The sequence below is a fragment of the Chiloscyllium punctatum genome, chromosome 10, assembly GCF_047496795.1.
Source record: "Chiloscyllium punctatum isolate Juve2018m chromosome 10, sChiPun1.3, whole genome shotgun sequence".
NCBI lineage: Eukaryota > Metazoa > Chordata > Chondrichthyes > Orectolobiformes > Hemiscylliidae > Chiloscyllium > Chiloscyllium punctatum.
Window position 1 is genome coordinate 112,872,690 of NC_092748.1, and position 21,853 is coordinate 112,894,542.

Consider the following 21,853-nt stretch of genomic DNA (forward strand, 5'->3'; position numbering starts at 1 on the left):
TTCTGGTTTCCAAAGGCTCACTAACCTGTAAAAGGCCCTTCGGCCCAACAAGTCCATACGGACCCTCCGAAGAGTAACCCACATTCCCCTACCCTAATAACCTACACTATGGGCAATTTAGCATAGCCAATTCACCTAACCTGTCCATCTTTGGATTGTGGGATGAAACCGGAGCACCCAGAGGAAACCCACGCAGACATGGGGAGAATGTACAAACTCCACACAGACAGTCGCCCAAGGCTGGAATCGCAGCTGGGTCCCTGGCGCTGTGAGGCAGCAATGTTAACCACTGAGCCACCATTCTGCCCCAATATGGTACACAGTACGGTATTGTGAAACCTGGCAACGAACATTTATGCAGCAAACAACAATACAACCAAATCATCTGTTTTTGTGTTACCTGAAAAGAGAAAAGGCTTCCTTTTTTTTTTAGAATTAGAATCCCTACAGTAAGGAAACAGGCCCTTTGGCCCAACAAGTCGATACCAGCCTTCTGAAGAGCAACCCACCCAGACCCATTCCCCTACCCTATCTTTACCCCTGACTAATAACCTACACTATGGGCAATTTAGCATAGCCATTTCACCTAACCTGCACATCTTTGGATTTGCATAATATGTTTTAAAATTATTTCTCGGGATGCGGTCATCACTGACTGGGACAGTATCTATTGCGAAATCTTGAAAGGTGCCACAGTTGACAGAAGGATAAATACCAGTCAATTCATTCGCAAGAACTTCCCTCCACTTCATCACAACCTTGGCATGGATTATTTTTATTCACTCATAGGAGGAGGGCATCACTGGACCAGGCCAACATTTATTGCCCAGAGGACAGTTGAGAGTTGACCAAATTGCTATGGGTCTGGAGTCACATGTAGGCCAGACCAGGTAAGGATGGCAGCTTTCTTTCCAAAAGGACATTAGTGATCGTATTTCTTCCTGGCAATCAGCAATGATTACATCATCTTCATCAGAGTTTTAATTCCAGGTTTTCATTGAACTGAAACTGCACTATCTGCTGTGGTGGGATTTGGGTCTCTAGATTAATCGTCTAGCAAAAATACCAGTAGGCCATTGTCTCCCCAGTACTGATTTAAATGGTGACCTCAGAGGAATGACAGAGTCCATTTTTTAGCATCTTATCAAACAATATTGCTTTAGACAGGGCAACGTTCCTTCCAATTACAAACAAAAACCACAGTGGACTTGAAACATTAATTTTCCTTTCTCTCCACAGATGCTGCTTGACCTGCTGAGATTCTGCAGCTACTTCTGCTTTTGTTTCAATCCCTTTGGCATTGGAAGCATGAGCTGAGGGATTTGAACCTACAGCATCCAAACTGAAAGGATATTTTCTAATCAACCTACCCAGTGATTTTATTGCACATCTCTGGAGCAGGTGAGCCTTGAACCCAAGTTGTCCAACTCTGAGGTAGGGACACTAACACTGCATGCCAGGAGCCCTCAGACTCACGAGTGTTAACCACTAAAACACAGTTGACACTTGATTAATGAAAAATGATTGAATGATATTTAGCATCTTGCATTTTAAAAAACTATCTATTTACCTAGGCTACACCTTTGGTATTGCTAACTCTCAGTATAATTCTTGTGGGAGGCTATTTTTCCAAAAATAAATCTATATACATTTGGAGTATTGTGTTCAGTTCTGGGCACCTTACTTAAGGAGGATGTTAAAGTCCTGGAGAGAGTGCAAAGGAAATTTACCAGAATGATGCCAGGAATTAGGGATTTTACATATAGGGTAAGAATAGAAAGATTGGGTCTATTCCCCATCGAGCAGAGAAGATTAAGAGGTGATATTATTGAGATGTTCAAAATTATGAGCAATTTTGAAAAGGACATTTTGTTTCCACTAGTTAGTTTGTCAGTGACTAAGGATCACAATTTCAAGATTGTCAGCAAGAGAGCTAGGAGTAAGAGGAAGAAAAAATGTCTTTACTCAGAGAGTTGTTCTGATTTAGAATGCGCTGCCTGGGTGGATTCCATGGGAGGTTTCAAAAGAGAGCTGGAGATATATTTGAAAAGGATGAACTTAGATGTCAACTGAAGAGTGGGACTGGATGGGTAGCTCTTTCAGGAGCCAGTACAGACATGACGGATCAAATGGCCATTTCTGGACTGTAAAATCGTATGATTCTATGACTCTGCATCTTATTCTATCAAAAATAATAAATATCTGCCAGCGAGCCCAGGCTGGTAATTGGATCTTGATGGCCCTGCTGATGTTTGAAAGCCGGTTGTGAGCTTAGTTTTTGTGGTGCATGAAGTCATTAGGACTCCCGCTGAAATTACTAGCTTGTAGCTTCCACCAACCATCTCCCATTCTATATATAAATTCGCACAGAAAGCTTTTCATCAACACAACATCCTCTTGCACTTCCTTCAACCTTTTCTTTGTAAACAGCACGAGATTTCCAATGAGGTCTGAGAAAGCAGATATTCGACCCCTCCCCCCAACAGCGCCTTCTGCGATATTCTTGACGGTTCACCTCGAGACCCTCTCCCTCTCCCTCTCTCACACACTCCCGGGGTGCACACCAACAAAGGGCCTGTCACCCTACAAGACATCCTCCTCTCACCGTTGGCCTGCAATATAGTCCCCGTGATAAGGCAGCCTAGCCTTCCTCCCTTGATCTGAATCTGAATTGATTGTTATTTGAACTTCCCTCTCCAGCTTAAACTGCAAAAATACCACCCATCACAAGCTTCCTACCACCCTCCCCCCTCTCACCAACCCCCCTTGCTGCTCTCTATTCTGTCGAAATTGTAACTCTTTGCTTAATCTGCTACCCTTAACCCACTTGTTTTCACAATGCCAGCACAGTGGAATCCCTTATCTCCCGCAGTCTACAAGGACTTCTGAAACTAAACCCAATCTCACCTTTCCACTATTTCCTGACTTATATGGCCCTCTCTCCTCCTCCATTCAGCCTTGGGGCTATGGACCTTGACCCCTTTCCCCCAGAAAATTGCTCAAATTTGTGCCCCCAGGGTCCAGAGCACTGTAAGTGCTGGAGATCTGAAGTAAAAGCAGAAATTTATAGAAAACCCCAGCAGCTTCTGTAAAAAAGAAGCAGAGGAAATATTTTGGGTTATTTTGGAACTTCTGGAACTTCGTATTGGATTCAGAATTGTAGTGCTGTTCCTCTCTCGTAAGATATCGGAGCAAAATTAGGCCATTCGCCCAGCGAGACTGCTCCACCATTCGGTAATGGCTGATATGCCCCTCACCCCTATTTTCCTGCCTTCTCTCCATAACCCTTCAACCCATTGCCAATTAAAAACTGGTTAATTCCTCTCCACAGATGCTGCTAGAATTTCTGAGTTTCTCCAGTACTTTGTGTTTTAATACTAGAGTCTGTCACACTTAGAATAGACCCCAATCAATGTTGAGATAAACTGAAGTCATGGAGGGGAACTAATTTACAATTCACTACTTTCAGAATATGTCCAGACAAGGTGCATTTACATAGCAACCTTTGTGAACCATCCCAAGCTGTTTCACAGGTACATAATCAGACAAAGATTGCCACAGAAACAAAGAAAGAGATGGACTTTAGTAAAGCCATTGACAAGGTTCCGCATGGTAGACTGATTATTAAGTTAGATCACATGGGATTCAGGGGGAGCTTTTCAATTGGTTTGATGGTAGGAGACAGAGGGTGGTGGTGGAAGGTTGTTTTTCAGACTGGGGATCTGTGAACAGCAGTGTTCCACAGGGAACAGTGCTGGGTCCACTCTTGAATATAATTGATACAAACGATTTGGATGAGAATCTAGGAGGCAAGGTTAGTAGTTTGCAGATGACACCAGAATTAGTGGTATATTCGATAGTGAAGAAGGTTATCTAAGATTACAAAGGGATCTTGATCAATTGGGCTAAGGGGCTGAAGAGTGGCAGATGGATTTTAATTTGGATAAATACAAAGTATTGCACTTTGATAATGCAAACAAGGGCAGGACTTATACTGTTAATGGTAGCTCCCTGGGTAGTGTTGTCAGACAGAGAGATTTACAGGTTCAGGACATAATTCTTTGAAAGTTGTATCAGAGGTAGACAGGATGGTTAAGAAGGCATTTCAATGCGCTTCCCTTCATTGTTCAAACCACTGGGTGTAGGAGTTGGAGCGTCATGTTGAGGTTGTACAGGACATTAGTGAGGCATCTTCTGGAGTACCATGCACAATTCTGGTCGCCCTACAATGGAAAAGATATTATTAAATTGGAGAGGGCTCGGAAAAGATTTACCAGGATGTTACCAGGCATGGAATGTTTGAGTTATAGGGAGAGGCTGGATAGGCTGGGACATTTTTCACTGAAGTGGAGGAGGTTGAGGGGTGACCTTATAGAGGTTTATAAAATCACGAGGGACATAGATAAGGTGAATAGCAAACACCTTTTCCCTAGGGTGGATGAATTCAAAACTAAGGGCGTATTTTTAAGGTTAGGGGAGAAAGAATTAAAAGGGGCAACTTTTTCACACAAAGGATGGTTCATATGTGGAATGAACAGTCAGAGGAAGTGGTAGATGCAGGTACAGTTATAACATTGAAAAGACTAAGAGGCCAAAGTGATAGGAAGACAGAATCCTCAGTCTGGAGCCATTGGAGGTGAGGAATGAGGCCCTCAAACATGAGGATGAGAATTTTAAGATGAAGACATTCAAATACACTAACCACCTGTCAATGTCCTGTGGACAAGGGTCAATGTTATTTATCTCTGTGGAATTTTTAACCTTGCCAAATGGAAACCACAGGAACAATGGTTCTATTGTGCAGTTCTATTTCAATAAGGCATCCCTAAATCTCCCTATCTCTCTACCACACTTTCTCATGGTTTAAGATACACCATAAAACCATTATCAGTGGCCAAATTTTCAGCCACTTCAATTTGTTTCTTTTTATGTGATCGTGGTCAAATTTAATACAGCTCAGAATGTTTTGCTATGTTAAAAAGGCAGACTTAAAAAGTGAATTCTCGTTTATTTCTGGTAATTCTGCCACCTGATAGCATTCGTACACAGCGTCCTCCAGGGGAACAAGCAATGATATAAAACAGAATCTACTTTAGTGAATCTTCCACAAGCAAGAGGTGTGTGGAAAATGTACTGAGTTTCAAAAGAGAATGTAGGGTCTCCTGAAGTAGATGTAAAGGAATAATTTAACACATTGCTTCAGCAGAACCTGAGTTCATTAAATAGAAGTAGCCTGGTACACAATGTCACTCTCATTAAGAACCTGTCCACTGTCTTTGCCAACTTGTAGGAAATCTGTCTGAGTTAGACAATTGTGGATTTCAGTTCCTTTCCGGATACTTCAATGTTATATCTCAGGTTGACACTCCCAGTGCACAAGTCAGGAGTATGATGGAATATTCCCCACTTGCCCTGGATGGGGACAGCTCCAACAACACTCAAGAAGCTTGACACCATCCAGGACAAAGTAACCGAATTGATTGGCACTGCATCCACACAAATCTACTTCCCCCACCAATGACGCTCAGTAGCGGCAGTGCATACCATCTTCAAGATGCACTGTAGAAATTCACCAAGGCTCCTTAGACACCCTCCAAACCCATGACTACTTCCACTTAGAAGGATGAGGGCAACAGATACATGGGAACACCACTCCCTCCAAGTTCCCCTCCAAGCAACTCACCATCCTCACTTGGAAATATATCATTGTTCTTTCACTGTCACTGGGTCAATATCCTGGAACAACATTGTGGGTCTACTTAGAGAACATGGGCTGCAGTGGCTCAAAAAGGAAGCATACCACCACCTTCTCAAGGGCAACCAGCGATGAGCAGAAAATGCTGACCCAGCCAGCGATGCCCACATACCATGAGTGAATAAAAAATATGGAAGTGCAACATTGACAAAGGTGTCAAACTTGCTGCTCTCTCAATGTTTGAAGCCACATGACGTCAACAGTTTTATTTGAAATCACAGTTTATAAAATCTTGAGGGGCATGGATAGGGTAAATAGACAAGGTCTTTTCCCTGGGTTGGGGGAGTCCAGAACTGGAGGGCATAGGTTTAGGGTGAGAGGGAAAAGATATAAAAGGGACTTACAGGGCAGAGGATGGTGCATGTGTGGAATAGGCTGCCAAAGGAAATGGTGGAGGCTAGTATAATTACTACATTTAAAAGGCATTTGGATGGGTATATGAATAGGAAGAGTTTGGAAGGAAATGGGCTGGGTGCTGGCAGGTGGGACTAGATTGGGTTGGGATATCTGGTCAGCATGGATGAGTTGTAGCAAAGGGTTTGTTTCCATACTGTACATCTCTATGACTCTATGAGTCTATGACAAACTTTCAGAGTGCTGCTCCTTTACCTGATGAAGGGGCAACGCTCCGAAAACTCATAATTTCAAATAAACCTCTTAGACTATAACCTGGTGTCGTGTGCCTTCTGACTCTGTCCACCCCAGTCCAACACTGGTACCTCCACATCATGCTGCTCTCTCAGGTGGATGTAGAAAATTCCATGCAACTATTTCAAAGTAGAGCTGTGAACCTCGTCCCGGTGTCCTGGCCAATACTTAACCTCAAACCAGAATCACTCATACAGTTATCTAGTCATTGTTGTTCATGGACCATACTGTCAGCAGATTGGCTGCTGAATTATCTACAAGACAGCAGTGATTAAACTTCCAAAAGTACTTCATTAACTGGAAAGTGCTTTGGATGTCCTGCATTAGTGAAACAGAATAGGAGAATCTGGAGGCGGTTGTTCTGTTACAGAATCATAGTGTCATACAGCATGTAAACAGACCCTTCAGTCTGACTAGCCCGTGCTGACCAGGTTTCTCAAACTGAACTAGTCCCATTTGCCTATATCTGGCCCATATCCCTCTAAACCTTTCCTATCCATGTACCTGTCCAAATACCTGTTAAATGTTGTAACTGTACCTGCACCTATCCCTTCCTCTGGCAGTTCATTCCACATATAAACCACCCTCTGTATGAAAATGTTGCCCTCAGGTCCCTTTTAAATATTTCTCCTCTCAACTTAAAGTTATGCCCTCAAATTTTGACCTCCCCAACCCAAGAGAAAAGATCTTTGCTCTTCACCTTATCTATGTCCCTCACGATTTTATAAATCTCAATAAGGTCACCACTCAACCTCTTATGCTCCAGTGAGAAATGTCCAAGCCTTTCCACAGAATCCACAGAACCCCTACAATGTGGAAACAGGCCATTCAGCCCAACAGGTCCACATCAATCCACCGAAAAGCATCCCACCCAGAACCACCCATCCCATCCCCGCAACCCTGCACTTCCCATGGCTAACGTGCCTAACCTGGTGAAAGTGAGGACTGCAGATGCTGGAGATTAAAGTCGAGAGTGTGGTGCTGGAAAAGCCCAGCAGGTCAGGCAGCGTCCGAGGAGCAGAAAAATCGATGTTCTCAATGAACAGCTCTTGCCCAAAATGTCGATTTCCCAGCTTCTCGGATGCTGCCTGGTCTGTTGTGCTTTACCAGAACCACAGTCTCGATTGTAACATGCCTAACCTGCATATCCCTGAAGACTCTGGGTAATTTAGCATGGCCAATCCACATAGTTTATCCAGCTTCTCTTTATAACTCAGATCCTCCAGTCCTGGTAACATCCTTGCAAATCTTTTCTGCAACCTTTTCAATTTAATCATATCCTTCTTATAGTAGGGCGACAAGAACTGTACACAGGACTCCAAAAGTGGACTCATTAACATCCTGTACAATTGCAACACGACATCTCAACTCCTATACTTGATGTCGAGAGTGTGGTGCTGGAAAAGGCAGCATCCAAGAAGCAGGAAAATCGACTTTTCAGGCATAAGCCCTTCATCAGGAATGATAAGATCACGGACCATTTGATTGTAATCTGAAACCCCATTTCCTACCAGCCCACCAAAACATTTAAATCCTCTGTGGACCAACAAAAAAAAGTTGCTATTGAAATGCAAACACTTCTCCTTTTCTTTTCAATGATTCAGAATCTAGTCTGAAGAGATGGCAATGTCCCATCTGATTCAACAATGTTCCTGAAGGAAATGGTTTCCTCCAGGTGCTCCGGTTTCCTCCCACAGTCCAAAGATGTGCAGGTTAGGTGAAATGGCCGTGCTAAATTGCCCATAGTGTTAGGTGCATTAGTCAGAGGAAGGTGGGTGTGGGTGGGTTGCTCTTCGGAGGGTCGGTGTGGACTTGTTGGGCCGAAGGGCCTGTTTCCACACTGTAGGGAATCTAATCTAAACTAAAGACATGTTATAATCTTTTGGACCTTGCACTCTGGCTGTTTGGATAGATTCACTGTCATCAATCCTTCTTGCTGGTTTTAGACTGGGCTGCTAATATTATGTGGTCACACAATGTCTTAGATTGAAAGTTAGCTCAGTCTTGGTACACAGTTAATGGGTTTGTCCAACTTACTACGTAACTAATTACGTTAACCATGAGATATGTATTTGTCTCTTGTGAGACTATCAGGATATATACACAGTTTTACTTTAGCTACATGCTATTGATATTAGGAATGGTTACTCCCGGACTATATATAAAATGTTGAGCACAAGAGGACTTGTAGCACATTTTCTTAAGAATTTAAGAACAACCAACACTCCCAGTTCCTACCAAGGACAATCTTTTATATCCTGACAGGCAGCAGTTATTTTATTTTATTATTAGAATTTATCTTGTCATGTCAGTTAACTCTTAACCCTTTCAGGTACTACACCCTTTATATAACAGGAAGCAAATCTGCCATCCTTCCCTGGTCTGTGATCCCAGACGCACAGCAATGTGGTTGACTTTTAACTATCCTCTGGATGAGCCAAGCAAGGCGATCAGTTCAAGGACAATGAGGGATGGACAGCAAATACGAGTCCTGCCAGCAACACTCACATCCCATGAAAAAAGAAGTATTTTGAGATCCCCTCCAATTACCCCTCACAGGAAGGTAAGAGTTCTGACTCATACATACATGTAGCTTCTCCCTGCAGTGTCATCATGTTACCACCATATGACACATGCACTCTGCACCACGTTATTTTTTTTTAAAGACGCAGTTGCCCAAGCCTAACTAATGGTCAATGGTAGCCCTGCAAATATGGATGATGAAGATAGAGGAGGGAACCCAGATCTCCTGATGAAGGGCTTTTGCCCGAAACGTCGATTTTGAAGCTCCTTGGATGCTGCCTGAACTGCTGTGCTCTTCCAGCACCACTAATCCAGAACCATATGATTATCAACAGTGAGTCTCAGCATAGAATCCTTACAGTGACAAAGCATGCCATTCGGTCCATCAAGTCTACACTGACCCTCGAAAGACAGTCCCTGTAACCCTGCATTTCCCATGGCTAATCCAATTAGATTGCACATCCCTGGACACTACGGGCAATTTAGCATGGTCAATCCACTCTAACCTGCACATCTTTGGACTGTGGGAGCAAACCAGAGCACCCAGAGGAAACCCACGCAGACACGGGGAGAATGTGCTAACTCCACACAGTCCCCCAAGAGTGGAATCTAACCCAGGGTCCATGGCACTATGAGACAACAGCGCTAACCACTGAGCCACTGTGCTGCATCAGATGCACCTGTCATTGTCCCTGCCTGATTTGAAAGAGGGTGTTTCTCCTTTAAACTGAGTGACTCACCTTAAAACATCTCATTAGCTAGATCCCAACCATAACCCGCCAACCTCTCTGAGAAGGAGTCAGGCTAACGCAGTCTTTGTAAGACAGGGAGTTTCATTATGGAGATCTTATAAATAGAATATTAGGAGATTGTTTTGTAAATATGTAGCAGAAATCTGGAATTTCTTCCTGTCAGAAGCTTCTGCAGGTGAAACTCCATTGAAAATATCAAAATTCAACAGCCCATTACTGAAAAAAGAAAATGGATGGGCTGAAAAAGTGGGTGGCCATTTCATAATCCATGGAACTGTCAATTTCACCAGGAAAGTGGCCCTCACCACTTCTACAGATGCACCATTGAAAGCATGTGGGCTGGGTGCATAACGGCCTGGAATAGCAACTACTCTGCCCAGGACCATAAGAAATTACAGAAGATGGTGGACACAGCCAAACCATCACGGAAGCCAACCTGCCATCCACAGACTTCATTTACATGGCTCACGGCCGCAGAAAGGCTGCCAACGTCATCAAAGAACCATCACACCCGGTAATGCTCTCCTACAACCTCTTCCTTTAGGCAGAAGATACAGAAGCTTGAACACACACGTTTATATATACACACACACGCACACACACACACACACACAAACACACACACATGTATACACACACACACGTATACACACACACACACAAACACACACACACGTATATATACACACACACACACACACACACATGTTCAGGAACAGCTTCTTCTCAGATGTTATTACATTGATGAATGGACTCTCTACTCTCAAATAATGCTGATCTTGCTAAGACTGATCGTGCCCAGCAATGTAATATGTAGGCCTCTGTCTAAATTTTTTGATCTGTACAACCTTGCTTACTGCCTGTACTGCTCATAAACAAAACTTTTCACTGTACTTCAGTACAAGTGACAATAAATTAGTCAATCAGTCAATCACCCTCATGTTGGTGGATGTGGGTTTGGGAGTGGGCATGTCTCAGAGTGATACCTCCCAATTCATCTTCAAATGGTCAGCTTAGAGGGAAGAGTCAATATGACTGATTGAGAGCTGTAGACTCTCAAGTAAGATTCATCTGTTCAAAGTAGAGAGAGCTTCACATTGCAACACTTGGAAGTTGGGAATTCTGGCAGAAAGATACCATCCCATTGAGACTGGAAGAGCACAGAATCCATGGGGAAATGGGGACCAGAACGTTGCAAGTCTGACCTGATGAAAAATGTGTGCAAATTAACCCACACCCGCAATCTATTCATCTGAATCAGATTCACAAGTTCGCTAACCTCTCATTTGCCAATTCCCTCTCAATGATATAACCAATTTCCAGTGACTTAGACCGCTTATCAAGGGTGTTATGAGTTTGCCAGACCAAACAAAGACTACTTCCAAAGCTCTGCTATCCAAACAAGAATTTCACAATAAGGTTCAAACAAAAACATTATTACTTCTATTGATCTAACAATTCAAATAAAGCAAGTGAAATGAGAAACAGCCCTGTCATCCGAAAACTCAACACGGTGGAGATCCAGTGTTGAATTACGCAATTCCTTTATCTATTGATAATTCCACTATTGATCATTGCAATACTCCAGTGAAAAACGAGTCCAAATGTGTGGCCTTGAAGGGGTGACTTCGAGAACAACTTAACAGCTGAAGAACATTGATTGTTTCTGTTTCCTATCAAGTGATACAAAACATGTTCTTTGGAAACGTGGAGGGGTCTGATTATAGAAATTGCAAGGAAGGGAGGGCGGCTGTTGGAATGGCTTGACATCTCTCTCTGACGCTGCTCAGTTCAACAGTGAAAGAAAACTGCAACAAAAATCAGCAGGAAAAGTAGAAAGTTCAAGATAATAATTTTGTTATTTTGTTTTTTTCTAAAGGAAGGCCTCTTCTGAGACGGGAATAAACAGGGAGATTTTCTGCATTGCTGTCATGTAGTACGTCAACAGCACTCGCTGTTTTTTTGTAAATTGTCCCTTCCATTTCATAAACTCAAGGTCCACATAAAACATTTGAATAATACAGCACAGAAAGAAGCCATTCAACCCATTGTGCCTGTGCCAGTGTCATTGGAAGATCAATCCAGAAGCGTGGGAACAGGAGTAGGCTATTCAGCCCCTTGCGCCTGTTCCACTATTCCATGAGATCTGTGACCTAACTCCGTATGCCTCCCTTTGGCCCAAATCCTTTAGTACCTTTCCTTAACAAAAATGTAACTATTTCTGATCTAAAATTAACAACTGAGACAGTATCCATTATCATTTGTAGACGAGAGTCCCAAATGTCTACCACCACTGCTTCCCAATATCTTCTTGAATGGTCTAGCCATAAATTTTAGACCAATCTCAAAACAGTAGAAATAGTTTATTTCTATCTATGCTGTCTTTTCCTGCTAATAACCTGAAGTGTTTGATCAGATATTCCTTAACTTTCTAAATTTTAGAGAAAGCAGGCCTAATTTGTATAATTTCCCCTCATAATTGAGCCCCCAATTTCCAGGTATCATTCTTGTAAACCTACATCGTACTCCCTCCAAGGCCAATCTGTCCTCCTGAAGGTGTGGTGCCCATATCTACTCGCAGAGTTCCAAGTGGGCTATAACCAGGAATCTAATCAGGCCCAGTTACTCCCAATCCTATTCTATCCCCATAGCCCTGTATGACTTGCCTCTTCCAAGTATTTATCCCTTCTGAATTTTCCGACTGAAATTTTCAGGCAGTACATCCCAGCCAATAACAATTGGCTGTTACAGCAAACTTCTCCTACCTCTGATTCTTTTTAATCAATTACTTTATATCCATGAACATTGTTGCCAGTGAGTATAATTTCTACCATTTACTGTTAAGAAAGTCTCATAACTTTTAGCAGCTTTGAAATGTCCTTTCAAACCTTTTCTACTTGACTCACAATCTTACAATTTGACTGAAATTATGGTCGATCCCCTCTCCACAAGAATGTGCTGCAACGTTATGATTTACAAGTACATAAAATTTAAGCAAACACTCTAGTGTAGGACTGAGGGTGGGCTGCACCGTTGAAGGTTCCACTGGTAATTGGGATATCCTATGGTTTGTTTCAAAGCATAGCCACTTCCATCTAGAAGGACGAGGGTAGCAGATACATGGGAACACCACCCCCCAAAAGATCCTCTCCATCCTGACTCGGAAATATATCACTGTTTCTTCACTGTGGTTGGGCCAAAATCCTTAAACTCCCTTCTTAACACCATGTGGACTACAATGATACAAGGAAACAGCTCACCACCAGCGTCTCCAGAACGATTAGAGAATGTTTGCCCATCGAGCAAAGCACCTATCCTATGAACAAAGACTAAGAAAGGTATAAAAACTGAAAGAACTGGGGATACTGTAAATCAGAAGCAGAAACAGAAATTGCTGAAAAAGCTCAGCAGGTCTGGGAGCAACTGTGAAGGGTTCTGAGGAAGGGTCACTGGACCCAAAATGTTAACTCTGATTTCTCTTCACTGATGCTGCCAGATCTACTGAGCTTTTCTAAAGAATGTATAGTTGAGTTCTACCCACTGTCCTAGCCACTATTTATCTCGCCTCTATCACTGGCAACATTTTATTTTTCTCCCAGTGGTCAAACGCTCATACTACTTCTGCTGAGACTAGTATCTCCAGTCGAAACTCACGGATTGAAACTGATCAAACACAGAGAAAGCTGGAGAAACTCAGCAGGTCTGACAACATCTGTAGAGAGAGAAATAGAGTCAATGTTTCCAGTCTATTGCAACTCTCCTTCTGAGTTACCCTTCTCCAGTAATCTCTGTGATTTTTTTCACATTTCAAGTATCCGTGATATTTCGCTTTCAATGGAGATGGAGATCTGCACAGTAGAGGTCCATGCAATAAATGTACAAACTGAGCGATTGAGAAGCGTGTGTTTTCAGCCTATCAAGCTCCATATTTTGTACTACAATTCACAAATATCAAACCAGCACATGTTAAAACTATCATACAGAAAATAGGAGCAGGAATAGACCATTCAGCCCTTCAAGCCTGCTCTACCATTCAATATGACAGTGGCTGATCATCCGATTCAGTCCCCTGTAACTGCTTTCTTCTCAAATCCTTTGATATCTCTAGCCCTATGGACTATATCTAACTCTTCCTTAAATGCTTTGTCCTCAACCAATTTGTGTGGCAGAGAATTCCACAGGATCACCTGCAGAGCTTAGGAAAATAAGTGAAGCAACAGCAGAGAGGCAATGCCAATCCCGGCCCAGCAGCCAGCTCTCTGGTTGAGAGTGAGGACTGCAGCTGCTGGAGCTCAGAGTCTCAATTAGAGTGGTGCTTGAAAAGCACAGCAGGTCAGGCAGCGTGAAGGGCTTTTGCCCAAAACGTTGATTCTCCTGCTCCTCAGATGCTGCCTGACCTGCTGTGCTTTTCCAGCACCACTCTAACCCAGTCAGCTCTCTGGTCTCTATCAGAAACTTATCCCGTAAGCACAGAAATTAAGCTGATTTTTGTGCTGCACTGTCAGAAAGGCTGCCTTTCAGATGAGGTGATAAAGCACAACAATCTCCCTACTTCCTCGAGGGACTAAGGAAATTTAGCATGCCCGTAAAGATTAGATTAGATTCCCTACAGTGTGGACTCTTACCAATTTTTATAGATAGAAAATATTCTATCCGGATGCATCACGGCTTGGTATGGCAATTGCTCTGCCCAGGACCATAAGAAACTACAGAGAGCTATGAACCCAAGCATCGTCCATCACACAAGCCAACCTTCCATCCATTGACTCCATCTATTTACCTCACTGCTTTGGGAAGGCAGTCAACCTCATCAAAGATCACCCCACACCCCGGCTATAATCTCTTCCAACCTTGGGTGGAAGATACTTTTTTAGATTAGATTAGATTCCCTACAGTGTGGAAACAGGCCCTTTGGCCCAACAAGTCCACACCAACTTTCTGAAGAGAAACCCACCCAGACCCATTTCCCTCCGACTAATGCAGCTAACACTAAGGGCAATTTAGCATGGCCTATTCACCTGACCTGCACCTCTTTGGACTGTGGGAGGAAACACATGTTCAAGAACACAAACCAACAAATTCAAGAACACGTCTTCCCAATGTTATCAGACTTCTGAATGGATCTCACAAATTTTAAATTTAATGTTGATTTCGCTCTTTGTGCACCTTCTCTGCAGCTGTAACATTGTATTCCTCACCCTGTTCTATTGCCTTAGTGCACTTTATATGGTATGATCTGTCTGTACTGCACGCAAAACAAAACTTTTCACAATAATAAATACAATAATAGATACAATAATAAATCAAAATAAACTTGCCCTTCTCGCATGGCACCAATTTCGGCAAGAAGAAGGGAGATCTCCCCTGTGTCCACAGCAACAATGTTTATAGATTATCTGACAATTGTCACATTGCTATTTGGGAGACCTTCATCTGAACTAAATAAAATGAGAAATGGTTGTGTCGAGGTAATGTCACCAGGCTAGCAATTTGACAGGCCCAGGTTGATGCTCTGACAAAATGTGCTCAAATCCCGTCAGAAGTACTGATGGAATTATAAAAAGGATATTGTCAAATTGGAAAGGGTTCAAAAAAGATTTACCAGGATGGTGTCTGGACTGGACCGAATGATTATGAGTTGTAAGGAGAGGTCTGGGAATTTTTTCACCGGGCCATAGGAGGTTGAGGGGTGACCATATGGAGGTTTATAAAATCATGAAGGGCATAGATAAGGTGAATGGGAAAGGTCTTTTCCCCAGGGTAGAAGAGTTCAAAACTAGAAGGCGTACTTTTAAGGTGCCAGGAGAAGGATTTAAAAGGGACCAGAGGGGCAACTTTGCCAGACCCATCGGTCCAACTCATTCGCGCTGACAAGACATCCCAGTCTGACCTAATCCCACTTGCCAGCATTTGTCATCACTCTCTGTGTGAAAATGTTACCCCTCAGGTCTTTTTGAAATCTTTCTCCTCTCACCTTAAATCTTTGCCCTCTAGAGTCATAGAGACGTACATCACAGAAACAGACCGTTCGATCCAACTTGTCTATGCCGATCAGAAATCCTAAACTAATCTTGTCCCATTTGCCAGCATTTGGCCCATATCCCTCTAAACTCTTCCCATCTGTATACCCATCCAGATGCCTTTTAAATGTTGTAATTATACCAGCCTCCAACACTTCCTCTGGCAGCTCATTCTACACATTCACTACCCTCTGCATGAATAAGTTGCCCCTTATGTCCCTTTTATATCTTTTCCCTCTTACCCTAAACCTAAACTTCCCCACCCCAGGGAAAGGACATTGTCTATTTACCCTATCCACACCCCTAATGATTTTATAAACCTCTATAAGGTCACCCCTCAGCCTCCGACTCTCCAGGGAAAATAGCCTCAGCCTATTCAGCCTCTCCTTATAGTTTAAACCCTCCAGGTGTGGCAACATCCTTGTAAGTCTTTTCTGAACCCTTTCAGGTTTCACATGATCTATGGATAAAGGGGAAACCAGTGTATGCATTGTATTTAGATTTTCAGTTGGCATTTGATAAGGTGCCACATCAAAGGTTACTGGGAGAAATAAAGACTTGTGGTGTGTGTAATCACATAATGGCCAGGATAGAAACTTGGCGAGGAACAGGAAGCAGACAGTAGGCACAAACTGGTCATTTTCTGGCTGGCAAGATGCAATGAGTGGTGTGCCAAAGGGGACAGTGCTGGGATATCAATAATTTATACAAATGATTTGGATCAGGGAACAAAAGGCACAATTGCTAAATTTGTTAATGACACCAAGATGAACAAAAAAGTAATGTGTGAAGGGGACATTAGGAGGCTACAAAGCTTTAGTTAAAAGAGCAAAGAACAAAGAATAATACTGCACAGGAATAGGCCCTTCAAGACTTCACCAACACAGAACATCTTTCTAAACTAAAAGTCAAAACAAAATTGAGTGAGCAAAATTATCTCAATTTTCAAATCTAATGTTAGAAGTAACACAACACCAGTTTATAGTCCAACAGGTTTATTTGAAATCACAAGCTTTCAGAGAACTGCTCATTCACAAAGGGCCAGCACTCCGAAAGCTTGTGATTGCAAATAAACCTGTTGGACTATAACCTGGTGTTGTGTGACTTCTGATCTTCTCCAGCCCAGTCCAACACTGGCACCTCCACATCATAAATATATGTAAGACAGAGGTAGATAGATACCTCATTAGCGAGAGAGTTGATTTCACGGTGGGTAGGCAGGAGTATGGAATAGTCAAATCAGTGACAATCTTATTGAATAGTGGAGCAGGTTCAAGGGGGTCAACGGCCTATTTCTTTTCGTAATTTCCTCATGGGCAATTTTGCTCACTTTGACGCAGTTCTCCTTGCATTTCAAATCTCCACGTATATTTGTTTTTAATTTGGTTGCCACATTTCCTGAGTACATCAATTTTGCTTCAACAAAACATTTCATTGGCTCCAACATGTTTTGGGGATATTGTGAATGGTGCTATATAAATACAACTGCATTGTTGCTTTTAAGTCTTTACGTTTCTGTTGCTAAAGAGAAGCGAAAGGTGATTCAATCGATTGATCCTGCTGCAGATCTCCACAGCTGGGCCGATGGGGAGTGGCACAGGAGAAATAACGTTTGCAAAAATAAACAAGCATGCTAGAGTCATAATCAAGTTTTAAAGCAAACTGATGATTTAGGCCAGGCTGAGGTCCTGGCAAGGACAGTTCCATCATGCTTACTGCCATTTACACTGCCTCAGAAATTCCAGCAAATTATACTGTGCAATATCATTGGCGGATGCACCCTCAGCTCTCCCAGTTCCAAACTCTGGAATTCCCTCCTTAAACCTCTTTGAGTCTCCATGTCCCTCTCCTTAAATCTTACCATTTGGTCACTGGGTGTTTATGCGTCCAATAGCGCAGAGGGTTTTGAGAATATATTTTACTGTGGTGGGATGCTATATAAGTGCACATTGCCATCTGAATTTTAAATAGAATACCACCCGACTGTATCTGAACTGATGGCTTGTGTATAAATGGGCTGCTGTCTTTTCTACATTAAAACTGGCTTTGAATTCAACGATCTGATAATTGTTTGGAGCTGTTAATCCATTAAATTAATCCGAATGGGCACCTCATCCTAATGAGAAAAGAATTGTATGTATGCAGTAACTTTGACAGACTCCCCCCTCAAAGTGCTTTGTAGCTAATTGGATACTTTTAAAGTGTAGCTTCTGTTGTAATGTGGGAATTGTATCCATCAATCCCAGCACAGAAAGACTGAACAAATGGTAGGTGGGATGAAGTCATTGTCTGAGGAATAGATATTGGCCCTGGACAGTGGGGATAACTCCCTCACTCACAGAATCCTTTGTGTCCACCTGAGAGGTCAGACATGCTCCTGGCTAAACACTTTGTACAAAAGACAGTATGTCCAGCAGGACCCCAGTACTGCATTGGGAGCATCATCTTAGAAATGTGAAGTGATGCAGGAAAGATTTACAAGGATGTTGCTGGGTTTGGAGAATTTGAACTATAGGGTGAGGCTAAATAGGCTGGATCTGTTTTCCCTGGAATGTCGGAGGCTGAGGGGTGACCTTATAGAGGTTTATAAAACCATCAGGGGCATAGATAGGATGAATAGCCAAGGTCTTTTTCCCAGGGTGGGGGAGTCCAAAACGAGAGGGCATAGGTTTACAGTGAGCTAAGGGGCAGCTTTTTCATGCAGAGGGTGGTGTGTATATGGAATGAGGAAGTGGTAGAGGCTGGTACAATTACAACATTTAAAAGCTCATTCGAAATGTCTAATGTTAGGAGCCATATATTTACGATGAGAAAGTAAGCTGAAAGGAGATGTGAGGGGCAAGTCTTTTTACACAGAGAGTGGTAGATGTGTGGAATGAACTGTCAGCAGTGGTGGTGGAGGCAGATACGATAGGGGCGATTAAGAGACTTTTAGATAAGCACATGAATATGCAAGGTACAGAGGGATATGGACCAAGGGGAGGCAGAAGGGATTAGTTTAATTTGCCATTATGTTTGGCATAACACCATGGACTGAAGGGTCTGGTCCTGTGCTGAACTGTTCTATGCGGTATATGTTCTATATTCTGTGCATTAAGGCATCTGGATGGGTACACAAATAGGAAGGGTTCAGAGGGATTTGTGACAAATGCTGGCAAATGGGACTAGGTTAATTAGGATGTCTGGTCAGCATGGATAAGTTGGACTGAAGGGTCTGTTTCTATGTTGTATATCTCTATGACTCTAGGTCTGTGGAATGGGAATTCTGACTGACTGAAATCTGACTGAATGATGTTGAGAATAGGGATAGACAAGTACTCAATGTCAGAATGATAGTACTTCATCAGTTTACAATGTTGCTTTGAGGGGTATAGATGGGTATCTGGAATCAATGAACATACATCTCCTTTAGTAGTTACAATCAGTGAGTTGAGGGGGTATAGGCAGGTATTATTATACCTAATGATATCAATTAATTAACACAATGTTAACTCAGATTTACAAAACCTCCAGCTGTCCTGCATAAGGTTTAAGCAACACCCACAATCCATAAGTGTATGCTTCAGTATTATACACCTACTCCTTCCAGTGCTGTTGTTGTATATACTGCAGCTACTCACCAAGAAAACTTTTAATGGAGGGTCAAAACCTTGAAATGCAACACTTAGAAAGAAAAGGACAGCAGGTGATTAGGAACACCACCACCTGCAGGTTCCCCTCCAAGCCAAACATCATCCTGACTTGGAAATATATTACTGTTCCTTCACTGTCATTGGGTTAAAATCCTGGAACTCCCTGCCTAACAACACTGTTCCTGCAGCAGTTCAAGAAGGCAGCTCACCATCCCCTTCTCCAGGGCAATTAGGAATAAGCAATAAATATTGGCCCAGCCAGTACCCTCATGTTCAGTGAATTCTCTTTTTTAATCACCAGTGAGTGTGCCTTGGACTGTTCAGGGTGAACTGGAGGGTGCAAGATTGGATTGAAAGCTACAGAGTGTAATTGATAATAGCACTCTGAAGTGTAACTGAAATCTTGAAATGAACAATAACCTTGCATGAAATCAGAGCCAGTAATGATTTCTATTGAAGGACAATCTTATGCAGTGTACACCAATATTTCCGACACAGTGTACACCAATATTTCCTACATGAAAAACAACTACTCACACAGATTCAGAGGTAACAATCAAACTCAGTACTAATAGACAGAGACACTCGTACAAACAGGACACCAACAGACACACACACTAACAGACACGCACTGATAGACACATACACTAACAGACACACACACACTAACAGACACGCACTGATAGACACATACACTAACAGACACACACACTAACAGACACGCACACACTAACAGACACACACTGATAGACACACACACTAACAGACACTAACAGACACACACTGATAGACACACACTAATAGACACACACTAACAGAGAAACATTAACAGAGACACACTGATAGACACACACACTAACAGACACACACACTAATAGACACACACACTAACAGATACACTGATAGACACACACACTGATAGACACATACACTAACAGACACACACACACTAACAGACACACACTGATAGACACACACACTAACAGATACACTAACAGACACACACTAACAGACACACTGATAGACAGACACACTAACAGACACACACTGATAGACACATACACTAACAGACACACACACTAACAGACACACACACACTAACAGACACACACTGATAGACACACACTGATAGACACACACTAACAGATACACTAACAGACACACACACGAACAGACATACATACACTAACAGACACACACTGATAGACACACACACTAACAGATACACTAACAGACACACACACTAACAGACACACACTGATAGACACACACTAATAGACACACTAACAGAGACACACTAAGTGACACACTAATAAGACAAATACACTAACAGACACACACACTAACAGACACACACTGATAGACACACACTAATAGAGACACACTAACAGTGACACACTAATAAGACAAATACACTAACAGACACACACACTAATAGACACACACACTAACAGATACACTGATAGACACACACACTAACAGACACACACTGATAGACACGTACACTAACAGATACACTAATAGACACACACTAACAGACACACACTAATAGACACACACTGACAGAGACACACTAATAAGACAAATACACTAACAGACACACACTAAGAGACACACACACATGAATGCACACATAAACGTTTACACACAGAGAGATATGGCACTAAGACATGTTCACACAGAGACAGGACATTTACACACACATACACACAAACAAATCAGAGACTAATGTACACATGCACTCGCACACAGATATAACTTTAACATGCACTCACAAAAACAGGACATTAATACACATGCACACACTCACAGGACACGAGCTCACAGAAACAGGACTAATGCATACACACAAACATTAATGCACCTATGCACTCACACAATTTCCGGACACTAATAGACACATGCACACACACATATTTACAGACACATGCACAAATATTTCCCTGAACACATACACACAGACACGCATATTTACATATTTAACTTTCAAGCTTAGTTATGTCTGAATTTTTTGAGAGAAAACCGAACCCCTTTCTTTGCCCCTCCCCGCCTTTTTAAAAATGTGATGCTCCTGCCCAAGGAGGGACCTCCAGCCCTGGCGCCCCCAGCCTTGATCCTGCCCTGAACTGAAACTCTTAACCCTGAACTCCGGCCCGATTGCCCGACAACAGGCTCCTGGTTCATTGTACAAAGGTTATTGTCGATTTATCAGAGTGAGGAGTGGAAATAAACCCTGCCTTTAAAAACAGCACACAGACCCAACGTTTCCGCTTCACTTCAGGGAAAATAAAATAAAGACAGCGCGTTCTTGTTTTGGAATAACCCAAAGCACGCTTAAACAAATCTCCTGTTATATAAATAATATTTTTTCTTAAAAAAATACACACCGCTCGGGAGTGGAAATATTGAATAATTGGGATCATTTTTACTGGCATGCTTTAGGAGACTCTGAAAGCAATTGGATTTATATATAACTGAGATCTTTCTTAATTCAAACGCAGAGGCAGGGGAACTTTAGCTTAT

The 21,853-nt window shown here is 42.4% G+C and overlaps 1 protein-coding gene across 1 annotated transcript in view; it reads right to left on the bottom strand.

Annotated features, from left to right (window-relative positions):
- The window catches only part of LOC140482445 (indian hedgehog protein-like), a 72,923-nt gene that overhangs the window by 48,487 nt on the left and 2,583 nt on the right, over window positions 1-21,853 (bottom strand). The gene's annotated exons all lie outside the window — the stretch shown is intronic.